This window comes from Lepisosteus oculatus, unplaced genomic scaffold (genome assembly GCF_040954835.1).
Source record: "Lepisosteus oculatus isolate fLepOcu1 unplaced genomic scaffold, fLepOcu1.hap2 HAP2_SCAFFOLD_60, whole genome shotgun sequence".
Lineage (NCBI taxonomy): Eukaryota > Metazoa > Chordata > Actinopteri > Semionotiformes > Lepisosteidae > Lepisosteus > Lepisosteus oculatus.
The window spans coordinates 1,088,354-1,109,565 of NW_027168149.1; the positions used below are offsets into that span (position 1 = coordinate 1,088,354).

The 21,212-nt window shown below is 46.1% G+C and overlaps 7 non-coding genes across 7 annotated transcripts; 4 read left to right on the plus strand and 3 right to left on the minus strand.

Annotated features, from left to right (window-relative positions):
• Positions 1-1,170: 1,170 nt before the first annotated feature.
• trnam-cau (transfer RNA methionine (anticodon CAU)) lies at positions 1,171-1,243 on the plus strand. Its single transcript has one exon. It is a non-coding gene; the product is annotated as a tRNA-Met (tRNA).
• A 6,242-nt stretch (positions 1,244-7,485) lies between these two features.
• On the minus strand, positions 7,486-7,567 carry trnas-aga (transfer RNA serine (anticodon AGA)). The gene has a single exon. It is a non-coding gene; the product is annotated as a tRNA-Ser (tRNA).
• Positions 7,568-11,829: 4,262 nt separating this feature from the next.
• trnar-acg (transfer RNA arginine (anticodon ACG)) lies at positions 11,830-11,902 on the minus strand. The gene has a single exon. It is a non-coding gene; the product is annotated as a tRNA-Arg (tRNA).
• Positions 11,903-15,144: 3,242 nt separating this feature from the next.
• Positions 15,145-15,226, plus strand: trnas-uga (transfer RNA serine (anticodon UGA)). Its single transcript has one exon. It is a non-coding gene; the product is annotated as a tRNA-Ser (tRNA).
• A 1,400-nt stretch (positions 15,227-16,626) lies between these two features.
• trnas-aga (transfer RNA serine (anticodon AGA)) lies at positions 16,627-16,708 on the plus strand. Its single transcript has one exon. It is a non-coding gene; the product is annotated as a tRNA-Ser (tRNA).
• Positions 16,709-16,921: 213 nt separating this feature from the next.
• On the plus strand, positions 16,922-16,992 carry trnag-gcc (transfer RNA glycine (anticodon GCC)). Its single transcript has one exon. It is a non-coding gene; the product is annotated as a tRNA-Gly (tRNA).
• A 489-nt stretch (positions 16,993-17,481) lies between these two features.
• LOC138231488 (U5 spliceosomal RNA) lies at positions 17,482-17,598 on the minus strand. The gene has a single exon (XR_011186739.1). It is a non-coding gene; the product is annotated as a U5 spliceosomal RNA (small nuclear RNA).
• Between the last annotated feature and the right edge of the window lie 3,614 nt (positions 17,599-21,212).

Consider the following 21,212-nt stretch of genomic DNA (forward strand, 5'->3'; position numbering starts at 1 on the left):
CATCATAGTCTGCAGTACGCCACGTAACTTGCGTACTTCAACAGAAAGAAGAGCAGACAGCTCCATAAATATGCGAGGCGCAGAGAGTGCAAGGCGAGCCGCACACGTTTCGGTGACTGAGAGAGGGCAGTTTTTGCTTCTGCATTTCCCAAGTAAGGACGCATGACAACAAGCGATCGCGGTGCTCATTTACGACATAGTGGTGATGAGTTTTCAGTACGTGTTCTTTTGAACGAGCAATGAGGTTGCTGCCTTGGACAGCTGACTGCACGCTCTCATTGTGCCACGTGATGAGTATTCACCAGGCTCGTTCAGTCATTAGTCACATTCCATCGTTTGCCATAAGCAGATGCTGCAAGGTGATGTGGATATCAGTTCCCAGTCTTGTGGACGAGGACAAAAAGAACACACAAGGGCTCATTCGCAAGTTGAACCCAGGACCTCCCACACCCTAAGTGAGAATCATACCCCTAAACCAATGAGCCACGGCAGCACTTTCCATTTTATTCTGTCAGCGAGCTTGAGGACGGGGGAGAGGCGTCATTCGCTCGTCCAGTCAGACCTTCATCAATAAGTCAAGAAAGCCGCAATTACACGACTGCCTTGCAGACGAAGGGCAGTGAACTGCACCCGGTAAGAGGGGAACAAGCGGCACTAGGCGACACCGAGGCATGAGCCCCAGCGAGGGGGGTTAGCTTGCATGGTACAGCGCTCGCTTTGCATGCGAGAGGTAGCGGGATCATTTCCCACGTCCTCCAGGTGTGTGCTTAGAGCTTGATGTGCCGAAAGGTGTCCTTTAGCCTGTGGTCACGCCTTGCATGGAGAGCGTCATGCAGCTGTCAATCATTTCGCAGCCACGCCCCCTCTTCATCTTCTCTCTGCCTTAAGCGTCTCCGCCACTCTCTCTTGACATTTCATGTCAGCATGTCAGAAGTCCGAGTGACGTTTTTAATGGCTGAGTGAGGGCACGATGCTGAAGCAGAGAGGCCACTTCAGCCAGAGAGACTTGTGCTAGGTGAGATCTGAAAAACAGACTCGCAACAGAAACAGACCAAAAAAGTATCGGTGAGATCAAAAGGCAAATGCAACATCCAGCAGAGGGCGTCTAAAGATTAGGGAACGGGCGACTGAAATCCATGAGGCAAACTTTCCGGCTGTGTACTGCAGCTGGCCTCGTTGGCGTAGTTGGTAGCGCGTCAGTCTCATCATCTGAAGGTCCTGAGTTTGATCCTCACACGGGGCAGGGCTGCTTCCTCTCTTGCTCTTTTCAAACACTTGCGGCAACTGTTCGCTCATAACCACGTCTGGAATGCGTGACCTTTACACGGGGGAGAAGCAACGCCGCATCCCTTTTCTAAAGAACATTCACATTCAGAAATAAGTCAAGAAATTTGCCATTACTTTCGCTCGCGCTGCTGTCAGCCTGCCCATGTTGCCAAAGAAAGATTCACTCGGCGTCAACATGACAGAACAGCGATCACTTGAAAACACTATTCCACACTCCGTAAGCAAGAACTTCAGTGTTTGCAGTCACCCGATATGCCGATAGTCAAAGGAGCACAAAACACGAAGCGTCAAAAGACAAGATGAGTTGATGGAAAGAGCGTTGAATTGATGAGCACAAAAGTTCAGCTCGTACAATAGGCAACGAAGGTCCCGGCGTCATCATCGCACTTGAAAGGACTGCCTTGCAGACTAAGGGCAGTGGGAGGTTGCTGTTTTGAGATGGAGGCATTGGGATGGTTGGCCGAGATCTATTCTTCTTAAGGAATTCTTCATCGTGAAAGATCGGTCCACAGGTCATCCAAAGAACTTACAAATTTTTTGGACTCAGGGAATCACGTGATTCCGGAAGGGAGTGAAGTGCTCAAACACATGACATGCCCCCTTGATCTCACATGCACAATTCTGCTGCAACATGCACAGCTACCGTCCACACCAGGCAGTGGGGCTTCAGCAGAATTTGCTACGCCACCTGCAATTACATATCCAGCTGCACACATATACATGGCCCCTCTGTCCTTTTCAGGATCTCAAAAAAAAGCATAGCGTGGTTTTCCTGCAACCTGATTGACCGCATCTCCCTCAGAATGTGCCCCGTTGCATTCATTGCTGAAGCAGGACGGAGGCTAACGGGCATGCCAGAACAGTTAAGCTCAGCGATCTCTCCAAAATATTGTGGTTGTAGTGGAAGAAATATGGTTTAAATTGTACCTTGGTATTTCAAACTCTCTCTAGAATGTTATCCATTTCTATTTTATTTTGACAGGAACTGGCTAATGACACTAGATGAAAAGAGAAGAAAGAAAACACAACGTTTCGGCCGTGGAGCCTTCTTCAGGTGTGAGGGCTCCACGGCTGAAATGTTGTGTTTTCTTTCTTCTCTTTTAAGCATGGAATAGACCTATTACTTGTTCCTTTGCAGCCTACGCATGCTGACACAGCTCCCCACCTGAACTGCTAATGATGCCTGGTAGTTTGTGGTACTTGGGTATTGTCTTATGTTTGCTCAAACTGCATATGTGTGATTGCATATTTTTGGGTATTTTCATATGTCAATATTTAATTCACTGACATTCCTGTATGCTTGGAAGAAAGGTAGATTGGATTTGGCACAGGACGCCTGCCCATATTTGTTGATCATTGTTGGGCTGGAAAAACAATGATAAAAAGTGTATGAAAAAAGCTCTCTCCAATATTTCCCTTCTCTTCGCCATGGTTACACTGCCCGTTCTTTCCGTCTTTGGTCCTTCTACAAAGATTCCAGGGCTCTTTTTCCACCATAATATCAGAATATTTTTTTCTCTTTTAAAGGCTGTAGGTGGGGTGTGATGGACTGTACCACTATCATAGAAGATTTTTTCAGGACACATCGCAGTTCCATAGTAGAATTTATCAATAGTAGAATTCCATAGGACATTATTTACCAACATATTACCCAGTGTGAGACTCTGCCAGTAAACCTCAGAGCATTGAGTTCTCCACTGATAAAGATGGCTGTCTGAAGTCATGAAATCCACTGCTGGGATGCCTGAGAGACAGTAATTGAATCTTGGCTGGAATTAGGCTTTCTATTAGTGTTGATCTTTGGGAATTATGTGGTAAAAAGGGAAAACTCCTTTACTTTAGTCACTTTGAATGTTCAAATGTACAGAACCTGCAAAACTAAGCAATGAAAAAAATCCATCACCACTCTCATGATAGCATAACTCATAGTCTCTGCTGTTATGTAACAATACACACTTTCAATTTTCTTATCGCCTGTCTCCAGAGAGAATGTTGTTAGTGCTGATGACCTTGAATTAGACCTTGTTAACTCTGTAAAACAATCTTCCTCTGCTTAGATTTTCACTCAGATTGATTTTGTTCTCAGATTATTCCTGGCAGGACTGAGTTTCTAGGAAATGAAAAGTGAAAGAAAAAGTACAGAAGATCAGCCCTTGAATATACAACATTGTGCAGTGAGATTGTTAAATGTATTAGCTGCTATCCTGTGCTAGAGCCTGTCGTGGTAAGCAGTGGATGACAGGATCTAGCACAGATACTAATGAAACACTGTTAATGAAAGATAAAACACTTGAGTCTTATTTTAGTTTTCCATTTCCCTTTCATTTGTGATGTACTGTACAACAGGCCACAGAACATGCACAAAAACAGATATGCACACATTCACACCAGGCAATGACAGTCTGCCCAGTCAGAATCTGAGCTGAGGTATCAGAATTCTGAATTCCCTGAATTCTGTCATGGATCATCCACAATAAGGGCAAAGTTTGAACACGAGGATCCCCAGGAGAGAGCCTAGTAACATAAATCTTGGAGCAAAAGCAGATGATTAACTTCATAGTTTGTGTGGTTGAGCCAAAGTTGAGCATGAGGATATGTGAGTCACCATTCTTAGAAATGGATCCAACTTCAGACAGGCGTCAAAAGTAAGAGTATACAGTGCTGGGGCAATGACACTTCAATGATCAGAAGGATAACAAGAGTTTTAATGCATTGAAATTGATTTTCTGGTGATGCACACTGTCATGGAACTATTAATTTTTTAAGGATCACTTACTGACGTCAGACAGCTGCCAATTCTCCAGACTGGAAGGATGAACAGTTTATCCCCCTAGGTACCATATTTCCATATTTCGAAGCATTGGAATAATACATGTCATACAGCAACATAAAAACAGGAAGACAAGTATCACAGCCCCTATAATCGGTGTTAGTAACTTAAAAGAAAAACATTCCCCCTGGCCCAAACAGTGATTCTAACCAGGAGAGAAAAGCCGGTGTATCTTTTATGCCTCTCTCTTTATTCACCTTGTCTTTTAGTTCTTTTAAATGCTGAATAGCGAGTGTAAGATTTCCGTAATCATAGTCATTAGCTGGAATATATGTACAACAGGAGTCTCCTACTAAAGCATAGACTCCTCCAGATGCTGCATTTTGAAGGTCCAGCACGAACCTGTTCTGAAGTGCCATTAATCTAACTCCCCTTAATTCTTGTTTGATAGCGTCTAAGCCTTCTAACATGATATTAATAAAAGAGTACATTTCATAAAAAGTCGCATGGGTGAGGCTGTAGAATGAGGCATTAAAGCACATATATAACAAGATGCATTAAATTTCTTTAACTTTACAGTATGATTTATAAATTTATACCACAAATTACTCATATCCCCCTCATTATCAGTTTCATTCAGCCAGTTTGTATACAAAGAGGCTTCGTGTTTAGATTCTTCCTCTTTTGGGGTGGTGACAGGCTTCTACATAAAAAGGAAAAAGGCTGTGCACATCAGTCCCAAGCAGGTTATCCCCATCTGTCCTTGTGGAGACATCACTCCTGCGCTTTGTTCAGTTCGTTTGTGACCTTTTTACAGTGGGAAGCATGAATCCAGGGCACCATTTCTGTGACCTTCACAGCAGTGGCAGTGGTCAGCAGCACCTGGTACAGCCCCCTCCACCTGAGTGAACACCATTTCTTTTTCCTGAAGTCTTTCACCAGAATCCAGTCTCCTTATTCACTCATTAGTTCTTACAGCACAGGTAAATCCCTGTGGGCTGGAGCCCAGCATAATCCTAGGCTTTTTTGGTCAACATTGGTCAACAGATTGGTCAACAACTGGGTAATAACTCTTAGAAAAATCTACACATTGTTCCCCTGCCTCAGCTGTGACGTTTTGTAGAACAATTCTAGCTGAAGTTGTAAAATTTCTCTTTGTTCCGTTCCTGCAAAACATCTTATTATGAACAAACAAACCACAATAATCATTTGCATCTAGGGGAATCACTCCCAAGGGTAACCCCCCTTAAAGCTATATTGTTCTACCCATCAGGTTCTGCCACTAGATAAGAGAACCTTTCCCATGAAATCATTTTTTGACCTTCATGATCCCTTCAGGGCGTACAATTAGCACAGAAGCAGCAGCTTTAGTCCACATGTTTTTCAAACAGGATATTAACGATATGATCATAACGAATAATACCAGACCCACAAATATGTATTGAACCAGAGACCCTCTCCATGTTCCTAGCACAGACTGTAGCCATGCACCAATACCCCAATCATCTGGATTGCAGGATTTACGAAGAAAATTATTTTCGCAGTAATTAATTTATTATATTTACTATATTTATTATACACGTGTAAATTAATTACTGCGAAAATAATTTACTTCGTACACTGTGCAGAGTGCCGTATACTCCTAGTTGCGGCACACACGATACATACAGTAAAAAGCCTCAGGCACTGTGTTAGATGTGTTTTCGACGTTATATATGCGTTTATTAATGTCGTCGATTTTACGGTTGCAATTCGACGTTGATTATACGTCGAGGCGACGTATATATACGTATAGCCGTATTTTCGCCGTGAATATACGTATATTCGACGAATCAATGCCCACTGGGTAAACTCTTGAGCAAACTCTGAACCAGCTCTAAGGAAACTAATCCGATTAGACGTTACTTTGACTCATCTTTTTACGCTCAGTGCTGGATTGCTCAAACTCCAGCTAGGGTTAGGGTTAGCATTCCCACGCTACTTCGACACTTTGTTTACGCTCAGTGCTGGATTTTGGGAACTTCAGGACGAGTGGGAATTTTCTCCTATCTGTCAATTCTGTTTTGTTTTGGAGACTCTTGGCTGCCTATGTTGTACAGTGCAGCGTGAAGGAAACATTTTCCAAAACTGTGTCAGCTCAAAAGTTGTAAGAAAACCTCTCCAGCTGCTTTAACTCTCTTCATTTTTGTCATTTAATGTGACACTCGATGTATAACTGGAGCCTCACATATGCAAATGGTGAGGCTCCAGTTCGACACCACTTTACAGTATCTGACAAAAGCATGGCAGACTGTGCCATGACCGGCAGATAACTTCTGCTTATTTTTACCATATTAAACATTGGAAATCCTCCCACTTGCATTTGTGACACTTGATTTTGACTCCACCTAAGACACTCTTAAATCTTCAAACACTTTTCTCTTCTCCCGCAACACTCTTGTCTGTCGGCACTATGTGGCAGCATTGCATGACAACCCATCTCACCACAGAAAGGAACCTAACAGCTTTGGTAAGAGAGGAGAAAAGAACATAGCCCGTACGGGGATTGAACCCATGACCTTGGCGTTATTAGCACCACGCTCTAACCAACTGAGCTAACTGGCCTCACAACGGTGGTCCTCTCTGTGCTGCAAAAAATCGAACTCAGGGAATTTCTTTTGCCCTCCTTTGAATAGAAAGCCGTGTAATTCAGTGTACGGGCTTTCTCGTGCAGTTTCATGGTTCTTGTAACCCAAATCCTACACTGGCCTGAAGTGTCCCCCCATTTCACAGCATTTTTCAGCTGATTTAAAATGTACCTAAAGGAGAAGCATTATTGAAGACCATCAATTACCAAGAGCTTTTGGTGGTCATTTTTAATGACCACAGAGCACTATGACCTCGGTTTTACATCTCATCCGAAAGACAGCGCCCTTTTACAACACAGCGTCTCCGTCACTATGCTGGGACATTGGGACCCGCACAGACCTCAGGGTGAGGCCCCCCCGCCGGCACCATTAACACCGCTTCCAGCTGGAAGCTTTGTTTTTCCCTGTAGCTTACCCTCATCCGGGTACTGACCTGGCTCACACCTGCTTAGCTTCAGTGGGTTTTCAGTTGCGAGTTGCAAGGGGATGCAAGTGATGGAGCCGCTCGCTGCAAAAGCCACTGCATTGGCCGGGAATCAAACCCAAGCCTCCCGCGTGGCAGGCAAGAATTCTACCACTGAAACACCAATGCTCAGTGTCTGGGCCTTCAAAAAAGACGCTTTTTTGGTGCTCTGTGCAAAAAGCGTCGACATCTTCCAGCTGCAAAATGCCATTCGCGGATGCTGAAGAATTTATTTCAAGGCAGCGGGTACAAGCGATTGGGCGTTTTAAAACCACCAGGAACAACAAAGAGGCGCGCTTCTTTGCTTGCGCCGGAACACACCAACTGGAGGCGGACAACGTAGTCGGCAGGATTCGAACCTGCGCGGGGAGACCCCAATGGATTTCTAGTCCATCGCCTTAACCACTCGGCCACGACTACAGCAAGCCCCACAGCCGCTGCGTTCTTGCTACAATCTTACCTGGATCGCGAGGCGCCGGCGGAAGCCTATTTCAAAGTCGTTCTCCGTTTCAAAAAAACATTTCCAAAATACAAGCCTTGCAGACAGACACACCTCAGAGGACTTAAGGGTGGCTTCATGTCGGAATGATAAAGTCTCCCCGTCCGGACATGAAAATGCCACTTTGTTACACACAAAAAAAGAATCAACAACAGAGAAATGCCCACAAGCATTTGAAAAGCCGCACCACGTCGCACTTGAAATAGCTCTTACATTAGTGGTAGACGCAGGAATCGCCTTTTTATTTACGCTCTTACCAACGCGATGGAAAGCAAAACAAAGCAAAGCAGAGCAAAACAAAACGAACAAACGAAAACCCTCACGTCCCGCACTTGCATATAACGCCGTTACGTCCCCAAGCGGTATTGTACGTCATCCTAGCACTGCACGCCGGTGCGTATGGTATATGGGAACGAGCACACGCCACGAATCGTCTCGAATCACTCCCTACAGCTGTAAGGTGCCTTGAAGCGTGCACCCCCAACATTCTTCTTTGCTCATCTGTGAAAGGTAAACTCTTGAGCAAACTCTGAACCAGCTCTAAGGAAACTAATTCGATTAGATGTTACTTTGACTCATCATTTAAGGGATCCTTGTTAATTGGAGAAATCAATGATTTCGAATGAATTCTGTATGCGTTAAAAGACAGCTATACACAGAAAACATGCAGGACACTGCTCATGATGTTTCCCGAGCCGAAACACAGTGCGTTTTTCCAAGCCATCTGACCAAGCCTGCCCACTGAAAACTGCAGGAGATCGTGTAAAGACGTTCAAGTTTGTAACTACTGCACGCACAGGAAGCAGAATAAATTCCTCTATTCAAACTGTCAAAGGTTTGCTTTGCGAACGCTGCAGGACATCGCACAATCTCTTTTGAACAGGGACAAACGATTTCTTATGGGGCGCAGTAAGTACAGACGTTTAAAAAGCTCCACTCATGCCAATGATGCAGCATGAAGAAGCGCAACCTAAAGTTTGCATTCCTAGCACTGTTGCAACCTAGCACTGTTGCATTCCCCGCATCAGTAGCTAAGAGAATATAATTTACGACTCTTGTTAATGCAGTTTCAGAAACCAGACTGAAATTTCTCAAGTATATTATTTGAATCCATTTGATGTTGGGCAACAACTATTCTTTCAAGACTTTTAGATTGAAATGGGACCTTTGAGACAGGCCTGTAGTTGTTAAGAACTTGTGGATCCAAATTTGACTTCTTAAGGAGCGGTCTAAGAACCACTACCTTAAATTGATCATGTACGACGCCTGACGCAAGCGATGCATTCATCATACTAATTATAGGTCCTGCCAGTCCTTCGAGGGAATCTTTGACTAGCTGAGTGGGGATGGGATCTAGCAAACAGGTGGTTTACTTTGTCTTACGTCTGTGTTCATGAGTCCACCATAAGAAGAAATCTGAACAGGAGTGGTGATCATGTGAGGTCACCATGGAGGAAACCACTGCTCTCCCCCCAAAAAAAACCACCACTGCCCCTCTCAAGTTTGCTAAAGACCACATGGATGTTCCACAGCAACTCCTGGAACAATGTTCTGTGGACAGACGTGACAAAAGTTGAACTTGTTGGTAAATGTGCACAGCGTTATGTTTGGAGATAACAAAACACCGCATACCAACTCCAAAACCTCATCCCACCTGGGAAGCATGGCGGAGGCTGTACGGCTTGCAATCATCGAGGGACCGATGAATTCCGAGATGTATCAGGAAATTCTACAGCAGAATGTCAGGGTGTCTGCCTGTGATCTAAAACTCAAAAGACGCTGGGTCTTGCAACATGACAAAAACAAAGGAGTACATCAACAACAGAGTGGCTGAAACAGAAGAAATTCCGTATGTTGGGATGGCCAAGTAAGAGTCCTGACACACACACTTTCACTCATATGAGCTACACGGCTACCAAGATGATCTCAGGTGCGCCGAGCTTGTACGGAACATATTGAACTGATCGACGGCGAATTGTCTCTCAGACAGGCTTTTCACCTCTAAGCTCCCTGACTGACAGTGATCAGCTAGGTAGTAAAACAGTCAGCTGCTTCTAAGCCTTAAACAGCTGCATCTCGGCGCTTCCACGGAGAGATGATTTGAAAGCCGAACATTGCCCATTGGGAACACCTTACTATCACTAGTTTAAGAGACTCTTAAGGTTTTGCAGAGGTGCCTGTCTAATAGCATGCGCTTTGCAAGCTATAGGTGTTTAGGCTGAGGCAGAATGCCTGTTAACAAAATGTTTTTCTAAAGGGGCCTCGCACTCTTTTCCAAGCAATGGTCACCATCCCCACCGAGTGTCACAATGTAGTCATGTCCTAGGACATCACCTGTTAGTCTCCATTTGTCTGCCACCAACACTTTAGGTTACGGGGTCACAACCGCACCCCGGAGACCAGAGGAGCCGTTGGCGTTCTGGCGGCGCAGATTGGGCTGAAGGTGGGGCGCTTGAATCTCGCTGTTGGAGGCCTTCTGAAACTGACCCAAGCCTTTCCCTTGAATTAAATGTAAATAAGAAATGAACCCCAGATGCACATGGAATCAATCACGTGTTTCCTTTGAGCCGTTTCAGAGACTGCTCCAGAGTTTACCTTGCACAGATGCGCAAAGATTCATGATGGGGGTGCACGCTTCCAGGCGTCTTACAACTGTAGGGACTGATTAGAGACAATTCGTAGCTTGTGCTCATTTCCCTCTATTCCCCGTGTTGCAGTGGTAGGATGACGTAAATTCCTGCTTCGACACGTAACGGGATTATAATCAAGTGCAGGAGCTGAGGGCTTTAGTTTTGTTTCGTTTTCCATGGCGTTCGTAAGCGCGCAAATCAAAGGCAATTCCTGCGTCTAACACGAATGTAAATGCTTTTGAAAGTGCAGTGTGGTGCAGCTTGTAAAATCCTTGTCCACATTTTTGGTTCGTTGATGTTTTTTCTGTCTGCCAAAGTTGCATTTTGACATCCGGACTGGGGGACTTTATCATTTGAACGTGAAGCCAGCCTTAAACCCTCTGAGGCGTGTCTGTCTGCCGGCACGAATCTTGTGAAAGGTATTTTTTTTAACGGAGAGCAACTTTAAAAAGGTTTCCGCAGCCACCTCGCAGTCCGTGTTTGATTATAGGAGGAATGCGGCGGCGGGGAGCTCGCATTTGTCGTGCTCGAGTGGTTAAGGCGATGGGCTCGAAATGCGTTGGGGCTTCCCCGCGCAGGTTCGAAACCTGCCGACTCCGGCGTCTGCCGCACGTCGCCTTGTGCCTGCGCAGCAGAGGCGGAGTGCCGCTTCTCCTTTCCTGGTACTATAAAAACGCTAAATCGCTTGGCCCCGCTGCCATGGAAAGCAATTCTTCAGATAACCACACATTTTGCGTTCGCACCTCTGGTGCTCTACTTATGCCTTTGAAAACCTAATGAATAAAGCTGTAAGAACCGACACGATGTGTAGGTGCTCTTAAAGCACGCAGTAAAGAACTGTTAACAGCAAGGGTTTCAGTGGGTTAACTGAGGAGAAGGCGTGATCGCTATTTGTTGACTTTTTATTTGGTGTTAGAAACACTCTTACTGTGCATGACGTGCAACAAATGTAGCCACAGAAATTGCATCACGCTTTCATGTATGCTATTGCAGACACCAACGTTGCCTAGATAGAAAACCGAAATAGCCGTGGGTTTGCTTGCTGGTCTGAAGGATCTCTCTTCAAATCTCTATCATTTGTCAATGGAAGTAAAAGGCGCTGCAATCTGATACGTTCAGAATCAAACCCGCAGCTGTTGTTCGACTTTATTTCTTGACTAATTACAACTGAGTGTCGCATGAGCAGTTACATAAACTTGTCTGGTATATTTGAACACAAATGCCGTTCTTCAATTAAAACTAACAGTACATTGTCAGGGACATTCAGTTCTATACAAACAAGAGACAGACAAGAGAATATTTCTACCGTTCATGTGGACTACGTGTTGACTTACTGATCGGAATAATTGAAAGGTTCGGGCTCATAGCCGATGCAGTGCGTGCTAATTAGAACAGCAACGCTGAGCTCTCAGCACCGTACTGAGCCCAGGTGTTTTTCTAAAGCTGTCAGGTGCAGTTCATTTACATGAAGGAAATCTCTTACTGGGTACGATTACAATGCAGTAAGTAGCACAGACTACTTAGGGAGTAGCCCGATGCGTTTAAAAACGACCCGAGCCAGGCAGGAGTCGAACCTGCAATCTCCTGATCCGTAGTCAGACACGTTATCCATTGCGCCACTGGCCCTGGTGTGACACTGCAGGACTGTAACCCAGTGAGATCAGCACTGCAACTAGTAAAATATTACCCCCGGTCCATTCTTTTCCAAAAGTGAGAAACACCTGTTTTCTACATTTTGTCTGTGTTAAAACCATATCTCTTTAAACCAAACCAAGAGTTTGTCTTTTGCACTGATATTCTGATTCATTTCGATTTCAAAGAAAAAAAAAACATTATCTTCCAAAGCATCATAAAATTGTCCATTCTCCCAGACTCTACTTCTCTCTTGTAGTAGTACAGCAGACCTTTCCAGGTGAGCAGATCACAGAGTCCGAAATATGCTTCCTCCATCAAGCAAAGTACCTGAACATGACTCTGTGTTCATAAAAGCGCCCCTGTAATAAAGAAATTAAATCCGAAATCAAGAGGGAAGTTGCCTACTGAAGTTCAAGAAGTCATCAATTTTAACCTAGCAACACATTAAAGGCTGCATCTATACAAGTACGATTCTAGAAATGCTCACCAGATTACGTTTTAAGAAGGAACTGCGCCTCAGGTTCCGCCGAGATCTTAACTTGGATGGTAGGATTCAGAGTCCGGAGTGCGGACTGATGGCGCACGGAGGGTCCACATACTGTGGATCCCTCAGTTTTCTTCCGCGTGTTCAAACCGCCAGCGTGTGACTCCCCTGTCCCCGTGACCTCATTGCTCTGCTCTCGCCTCTGTGCAGCTGAGCCCGACTCATGGTAAAGTGGAAAACAATATGCCCTCAATGTGGGATTTACTCTGGATCGAGGATAGATGTCACCTTTTTATCGTTGAACAGGATGTATGTGATGTGGCGACTAGGTTCAATTTTGTATCCTTTTAAAAGATTAAGGACTGGGGTGAGCGTGATTTACCACCCTTTCAGCTAAGAACCCGACATGAGCACCGTTTAATCTGCATAGACTCGGTCGTTTAACTCTTCTCCATTAGCAGGGTTAAGGTTAAAGAAAAAAAACATTGCTGACTTCTTTTTTTTTGCCAGCCGCTAGCGCTGATTAGCAATGTTTGTATTTCATGTTTTGCAAGTTGCATCCATTTTAAGAAAAACAAGTCGCGTTAAAGACAGGAAATGAATACTTGCATTTAATTAAGTCTAGCCGTAGGCGGTTGTCTGTAAGGACCAGTTCTGTTCAAGAAGACAGAACAAAGAAGGCACCACTGGGATTCGGACTCAGGATCTCCTGTTTAAGAGACAAGCGCTTTAACCAACTAAGCCACGGTGCCCCGGGATAGTTGTCCTTTTGCAGCCACTTGGACACACCACTCAGACACATCTGCATTCGGTGTGTGCTCCGCCTGCTCGCTGAGCAAGTTGCCACCTTTATACAATGGAACAAGTAATAGGTTTATTCCATGCTGAAAAAAAGAAGAAAGAGAACACAACGTTTCGGCCGTTGTGTTCTCTTTCTTCTTTTTTTCAGCATGGAATAAACCTATTACTTGTTCCTTTGCAGCCTACGCATGCTGACGCAGCTACCCACCTGAACTACTACAACCTTTATACAATAGCAACATCGACACCAAGAGAAAGGATGACAAATGGCTTTTATCTGGAACTTTTCAAGTCCAAGGAGCTCAATGTGCTTTCTGTGTACAACAGGGCCACTGAACTCCACACTGGCCACTGAACCACAGCAGTGGCTTGCTGGCTTGACATCTCCCAAGGAAAATGTTGAAATCGCATGTGGAACAGGAAAATGACCCTCGAGTACGAGGGAAAAAAAAGAAAAAGATCATCTGGAGCGCGCCAACCCATGTCTGGACAGCCCAGTTTCGTTGACGAGTTGGCCGAGTGGTTAAGGCAATGGACTGCTAATCCATTGTGCTCTGCATGCATTGGTTTGAATCCCATCCTCGTCGCTCTCTATGTCTGACACGGGTGCCTGTTCGACGTTGGCCCTCCTTTTGTTTGCTCCAGTACTAGAGCCTTACATTTTCTAGCGGTGGCTGAACATGGTATAGTAGGCTAACGTTGGTATCGAGCAGTGGCAGTAACAGTATTTACGTGCCGCTGCTGCCAAGTGGCTTTGGGTTGAGACCGCGTTTTCACTTACTTGCAGCACAAACGGAGAAAGCGATTTTTGACAGTCTCTCGAGAGACTGCGCTAGGTGTTTAGGGATAGACTTTGTCAGTTCCCAATGGGATGATGGCCTCTCAAATAGTTTGTGATTCCTCTAGACGTTTATACAGTAGAAGCCTGCTTCGTGGCTTAAATCCAAGCTAAGGAAACGAGTTTGAGGTCTGATGCAGAACTGCGAATTCAATGAAGGGGAACACTACAGTACATTGCACTGTATGTGTGAGGAAAGCTGCCCCCTTCTGTTCCTTGTCGACCGAACAGAGGACTGTAAAGGATACCGCCAAGAAACTTTAGGATGCTGGTTGGAATCCAGCTCCAAAGAAGCCCCTTTGGGTGTTATGTCATCAAAAAGTAAGAACAGAGAATCTCCCTTGGATCAAAAGCGCAACAGAACTGTTTTCCGTGGAGCAGGTTTCAGACCCGTAGACCTGTTTTATTTGTAGGGCAGGGCGCATTCCCAAACGCAAATCTCCTGTTTTAGAAATGCTTTGGGCGGCGTGAAGTGAAAATAAGAAGTGGGCTCCAGATGCACATGGAAGCAATCAAGTGTTTCATCCGAGCTGTTTCAAAGACTGCTCAACAGCTTTCCTTTTACAGAGGCCCAACGATTAATGATGGGGGTGCACCCTTCAATGTGCCTTACGACTCTAGGGAGTGATTGAGACGATTCGTAGCGTGTGTTCATTTCCCTCTATTCCCCATGTTGTAGTGGTAAGATGACGTAAATTCCTGCTTCGACACGTAACGGCATTATAATCAAGTGCAGGAGCTGAGGGCTTTTGTTTTGTTTCGTTTTCTATGGCGTTCGTAAGCACGCAAAACAAAGACAATTCCTGCATCTAACACGAATGTAAATGTTTTTGAAAGTGTAGTGTGGTGCAGCTTGTAAAATCCTTGTCCACATTTGTGGTTTGTTGATGTTTTTTCTGTCTGCCAAAGTTGCATTTTGACATCCGGACGGGGAGACTTTATCATTTGAACGTCTTAAACCCTTAAACCCTCTGAGGCGTGTCTGTCTGCCGGCATGTATCTTGTGAAAGGTATTTTTTTTTTAATGTAGAGCGACTTTAAAAAAGTTTCCGCAGCCACCTCGCACTCCGTGTTAGATTATAGGAGGAATGGGGCGGCGGCGAGCTCCCTGTAGTCGTGGCCGAGTAGTTAAGGCGATGGACTTGAAATCCATTGGGGACTCCCCGCTCAGGTTCGAATCCTGCCGACTACGGCGTCTGCTGCACGTCACCTTGTGCCTATGCGGCAAAGGCGAAGTGCCGCTTCTCCTTTCCTGGTACTATAAAAATGCTACATCGCTTGGTCCTGCTTCCATGGAAAGCAGTTCTTCAGGTAATTCTACTCTCTTACCAAAGCTGTTAGGTTCCTTTCCGTGGTGAGATGGGTTGTCATGCAACGCTGCCACATAGTGCCGACAGACAAGTGTGTTGCGGGAGAAGAGAAAAGTGTTTGAAGATTTAAGAGTGTCTTAGGTGGAGCCAAAATCAAGTGTCACAAATGCAAGTGGGAAGAATTCCAATGTTTAATATGGTCAAAATAAGCGGAAGTTACCAGCTGGTCCGGCACAGTCTGCCATGCTTTTGTCATATACTGTAAAGTGGTGTCGAACTGGGTGTCGAACTGGAGCCTCACCATTTGCATATGTGAGGCTCCAGTTATACATCGAGTGTCACATTAAATGACAAAAATGAAGAGAGTTAAAGCAGCTGGAGAGGTTTTCTTACAACTTTTGAGCTGACACAGTTTTGGAAAATGTTTCCTTCACGCTGCACTGAACAACATAGGCAGCCAAGAGTCTCCAAAACAAAACAGAATGGACAGATAGGAGAAAATTCCCACTCGTCCTGAAGTTCCCAAAATCCAGCACTGAGCGTAAACAAAGTGTCTAAGTAGCGTGGGAATGCTAACCCTAACCCTAGCTGGAGTTTGAGCAATCCAGCACTGAGCGTAAAAAGATGAGTCAAAGTAACGTCTAATCGGATTAGTTTCCTTAGAGCTGGTTCAGAGTTTGCTCAAGAGTTGACCTTTCACAGATGCGCAAAGAAGAATGTTGGGGGTGCACGCTTCAAGGCGCCTTACAGCTGTAGGGAGTGATTCGAGACGATTCGTGGCGTGTGCTCATTCCTATATACCGTACGACCCGGGGTGCAGTGCTAGGATGACGTACAATACCGCTTGGGCACGTAACGGCGTTATATGCAAGTGCAGGACGTGAGGGTTTTCGTTTGTTTGTTTTGTTTTGCTCTGCTTTGCTTTGTTTTGCTTTCCATCGCGTTGGTAAGAGCGTAAATAAAAAGGCTATTCCTGCGTCTACCACTAATATAAGAGCTATTTCAAGTGCGACGTGGTGCGGCTTTTCAAATGCTTGTGGGCATTTCTCTGTTGTTGATTCTTTTTTTGTGTGTAACAAAGTGGCATTTTCATGTCCGGACGGGGAGACTTTATCATTCCGACATGAAGCCACCCTTAAATCCTCTGAGGCGTGTCTGTCTGCAAGGCTTGTATTTTGGAAATGTTTTTTTGAAACGGAGAACGACTTTGAAATAGGCTTCCGCTGGCGCCTCGCGATCCAGGTAAGATTGTAGCAAGAACGCAGCGGCGGTGGGGCTTGCTGTAGTCGTGGCCGAGTGGTTAAGGCGATGGACTAGAAATCCATTGGGGTCTCCCCGCGCAGGTTCCAATCCTGCCGACTACGTTGTCCGCCTCCAGTCGGTGTGTTTCGGCACAAGCAAAGAAGCGCGCCTCTTTGCTGTTCCTGGTGGTTTTAAAACGCCCAATCGCTTGTACCCGCTGCCTTGGAAATAAGTTCTTCAGCGTCCGCGAATGGCATTTTGCAGCTGGAAGCAGATGTCGATGCGTTTTGCACAGAGCACCAAAAAAGCGTCTTTTTTGAAGGCCCAGACACTGAGCATTGGTGGTTCAGTGGTAGAATTCTCGCCTGCCACGCGGGAGGCTTGGGTTCGATTCCCGGCCAATGCAGTGGCTTTTGCAGCGAGCGGCTCCATCACTTGCATCCCCTTGCAACTCGCAACTGAAAACCCACTGAAGCTAAGCAGGTGTGAGCCAGGTCAGTACCCGGATGAGGGTGAGCTACAGGGAAAAACAAAGCTTCCAGCTGGAAGCGGTGTTAATGGTGCCGGCGGTGGGGGCGCTCACCCTGAGGTCTGTGCGGGTCCCAATGCCCCAGTATAGTGACGGAGATGCTGTGTTGTAAAATGGCGCTGTCTTTTGGATGAGATGTAAAAACGAGGTCACAGCGCTCTGTGGTCATTCAAAATGACCACCAAAACCTTTGACAAAAGCTCTTGGTAATTGATGGTCTTCAATAATGCTTCTCCTTTAGGTACATTTTGAATCAGCTGAAAAATGCTGTTTTGCATTCATGTGTTTAAGTAGCCTGTGCTACTTACTGCATTGTAAGAGCGATTGTGAGCGGTTTTGTTTTCTCTCTTTGACCAGCCCAGCTGCGCCCCACCCGAAGGCAGGGAAGCACAAAAATTGTATGGAACTCATTCATGCTCCTCTCCATGGAAATCTTTAGTAAAAGGCAAAAGATTTGTACGAGATGAAGAGAAACCAGAGTGCGTGGCTGGACAGCTGCAGGAGCCCAGGCCGCCTTCAAGGCCTCTGCCCTGCCGGTCGTGGTTGGCAATGCACCTGGCCTTACAAACGAGCCAGTGGGGCCCGTTCAGCTCCGGGCTCATCGCCTGCAGCTCTCGGCTTACCTGGCAGGGGAGATACCTTGATCAGCCTGTAGTTGGAGTAGTTGGATTGTTTTCTTGTTTTGTGGAAGCAGTGTTTGTTTTGCAGTTTGAGATGGCAACCTTTGGATCCCGCAAGAATGCTGTACGTTTTGAGCTTTTGGATGACCTCTTCATGGATCGTATGCAGTTCAGCAGAAAAGTGTTACAGAAGGAACTTGGCTTTGAACCTCGGCACTTGGATTTCATCTTCGCTCTCCCAGGTCAGAAAGCATTTGAGGTTGTTTTTGCTACCTATTCTCTGTTTGAACAATGTGTGGATGTGTTTGAGGCAAAAAGAGGGAAAGTTCCTGCCCTTGAGAAGATCAACTTGCAGCCTCTGACACAGAGAGAGAGGAAAACGGTGCATGTTGTTATGTTCTCGGAAATGGCAAAGACGGAGGACATTCACACCTGGCTTAAGCAGTACTGCACCGTCCACCATGGAACTGAGGTTAGAGATGTTGACGGTATAAAAACAGGAGCAAGAAAATTTGAGGTTCGCTTGCTACCGGACAATGTAAATGGAGGCTTAAGGCACCTGCCCTCTACAATCCGGCTGGGCGCCTGCAATGGCTATGTTTTTTATGTGGGACAACCAAAGGTGTGTCGGCGCTGTGGTGCTGTGGGACACCTGGCATCGTCCTGCACTGTGAAATGCTGCAAGACCTGTGGCAAACAGGGACATTTAGCCTCTGACTGTTCAATGCTGCCAAAGTGCAATTTATGTGGCTCGGAAGGACACGTTTTTAAGAACTGCCCTCACGCCTACGCCAATAAATTCAAAATGAGAAAGGATGAGGCAGTGCTTGTTTCAGCCAAACCGGCCCAAAAAGCCAAAGCAAACAACAAGTCAAACAAAGAACCCTTGTTGGACAAAGAGTCTCAGCCTCCAGCCAGGATCAGTCCTGCTGTGGCTCCGGGGCCGGTGGAAGAGAAATCCACTACGCTCCCACAACCGCAGACTGCACCAGACAAGCACGAGGGTTTGAAAACCCCCGAGAACAGCGAGGACCCCTCCCCCACTCCTGCTCCTCAGAACGAGGGCCAGTGTGGGGCCCCCACCGGTGGAGCGGGTCCAGCGACGATACCCAGGATTCAGCGGAGCTGCTTTTCTCAGACTCTGCAAGTGCTACAGATGCCCTCCTCTCCTCCATCCAGTCCGTCACGGAGGATCTGCAACAGCTGGTGGGTGAGGGGGAAGAGGAGACTGGTGCATCGGCTGCACCCCTTTCCCCTCAGTGCTCCCAGGAGCTGGACTTGAGGAAAAGGAAAAATGACTCTGTTTTCTCCCCGAGCGAGGAGGAAGGAGAGCATGGCGATGGGGACAGCTGGAACCCCTCCACCCCTCCCTCTACCCCCTTCCTTGAAATGGACTCCGTGAATGCTTTTACTGCTGCCACCCTGATGAAGGCTCATTCAGAGGATGGCTGGCAGGAAATTGGTAAGAAGAAAAAGAAAAAGAAGAAGGTAACAGGTGAGACCGAAGAGAAATGTGTTTTGTAAAGACTGGTTCCACTTTCTTATGTAATATGGCTCTAAACATAATTTCTCTTAACACCAGAGGTATCAATGACAGAGTGAAATGCCAGTCTGTCTTTGATTACCTCCAGCAGAGAGAGGGAGATGTGTTGATGTTGCAGGAGTGTGCTTTAGCCTATCAAGAGAGGTATAAAAGCTTTGAAGATAGGTGGGATAAAGGGCCTTCTGTTTGGTCAGGGGACAATAACAACAGAGCCTCTGGCGTGGCCATTCTTTTCAAAGGATGGGCTTTCAAATTGAAAAGTATTCAGAGGGTCATAGATGGCAGGTTGCTGTGTGTGGATGTGGAATGGGGGACCGTTAACCTGCGGCTAATCAATGTGTATTGTCCTACTGACGTGGGAGGAAGGGTGGAGCTACTCAAGGCACTCTCTCCCCTATTGTTAAGTAGCACAGACGTGATAGTGGGAGGGGATTTTAATTGTATCTTAGAGCACACAGACAGGCAGTCTAGCTCTCCGATAAAATTGGATTCCAGCTCACTGGCCCTGCAAAACTTAGTTCAAGACTTTAAACTCTCAGACACATATAGATGTATATATCCCACAACAGCAGGATATACATGGTCAGGGAGGAATAGCAGCTCCAGAATTGACTCTTGCTTTGTCTCAGAGAGAGTGAAAGTTGTTGGGGTCACTCTTCAGCCTGTCTTCTTCTCAGATCATCAGGCTTTAGGGTGTAGAGTGGAACTCCAGGGCAGGACTGTCTTTGGCCCAGGTCTCTGGAAACTCAACACAAAGCTGCTAGAGAACGAGGGGGTAGTATCCCGCTACAAGGAGAAACTATCACAGTGGCTGTCCTTGCAGTGTCTGTACGGGTCAGTAGGAGAGTGGTGGGAGGAGGTGAAGATGAGGACAAAGGTCTTTTTCATGGCTGAGGGAAGGAAGGCTGCTGCCAGACGGAGAGGAGTGCTAGCCAGGAAACAGAGGCAGCTGCAGCGTCTCTACACGATGCTGCACAGTGGCTTCGATGTGCTCGAGGATATCACCCTTTTAAAAAAGGACATCCGGAGCACAGCCGAAGAAAGTAGTCGAGGAGTGCTGTTAAGAAGCAGAGTGCAGTTCTTGGAAGAAAATGAGAAGTGTACTCGCCTCTTTTTCAGGAAAGTGGTAGGCTCCAAGTCTGTCATGGAAAGTGTAGTTGATGAGGAGGGACAAGAGAGAACAGAGCCGAGTGCTATCCTCTCCTGCACCGAGGCCTTCTACTCAAGACTGTACAGCTCTACAGAGGTAAAGGATGAAGAAATTCATTTTTTTACCTCAAAGCTAGAAAACGTTTTGAGTGAAGAAGATAGGGAAGTACTTGAGAGGGATTTGACAGTAGAAGAGCTGAGACAGGCTATGGAGAGCTTACAGAAGGGGAAAACTCCGGGTGCTGACGGGCTCCCTAAAGAATTTTATTGCACCTTTTGGGATCTGCTTCAGGATCCGCTACTGCTCCTATTCGAGGAAAGCTATAAGACAGAATTGCTGCCTGACTCCTTAAGAGAAGGCACTATCTCTCTCTTGTTTAAGAAAGGAGCAAAGAATGACATAAAGAACTGGAGACCCCTCAGCCTGTTAGGCGTGGACACTAAGATCCTGTCCAAAGCCCTTTTCCTGCGCCTACAAAATGTAGTGGCCTCACTGGTAGGGAAAGAACAGACTTGTGGGATAGCAGGACGCCTGATGAGCGACAACCTGGCCTTGTTGAGGGATGTCTGTCTGTACTCAGAGGATCGCTCCCTCCCTCTGTGCATTTTAGGTGTAGACCTAGAAAAGGCCTTTGACCGCCTAAACCGGCAGTACTTAACATCGGTACTTGAGCACATGAAGTTTGGCCCCATCATGAGAAAGTGGATTAACCTGCTGTACACAGGTAGCAACAGCAGAGTAATGGTTAATGGCAATAGATCACGCCCCTTTGAAGTCTGTTCAG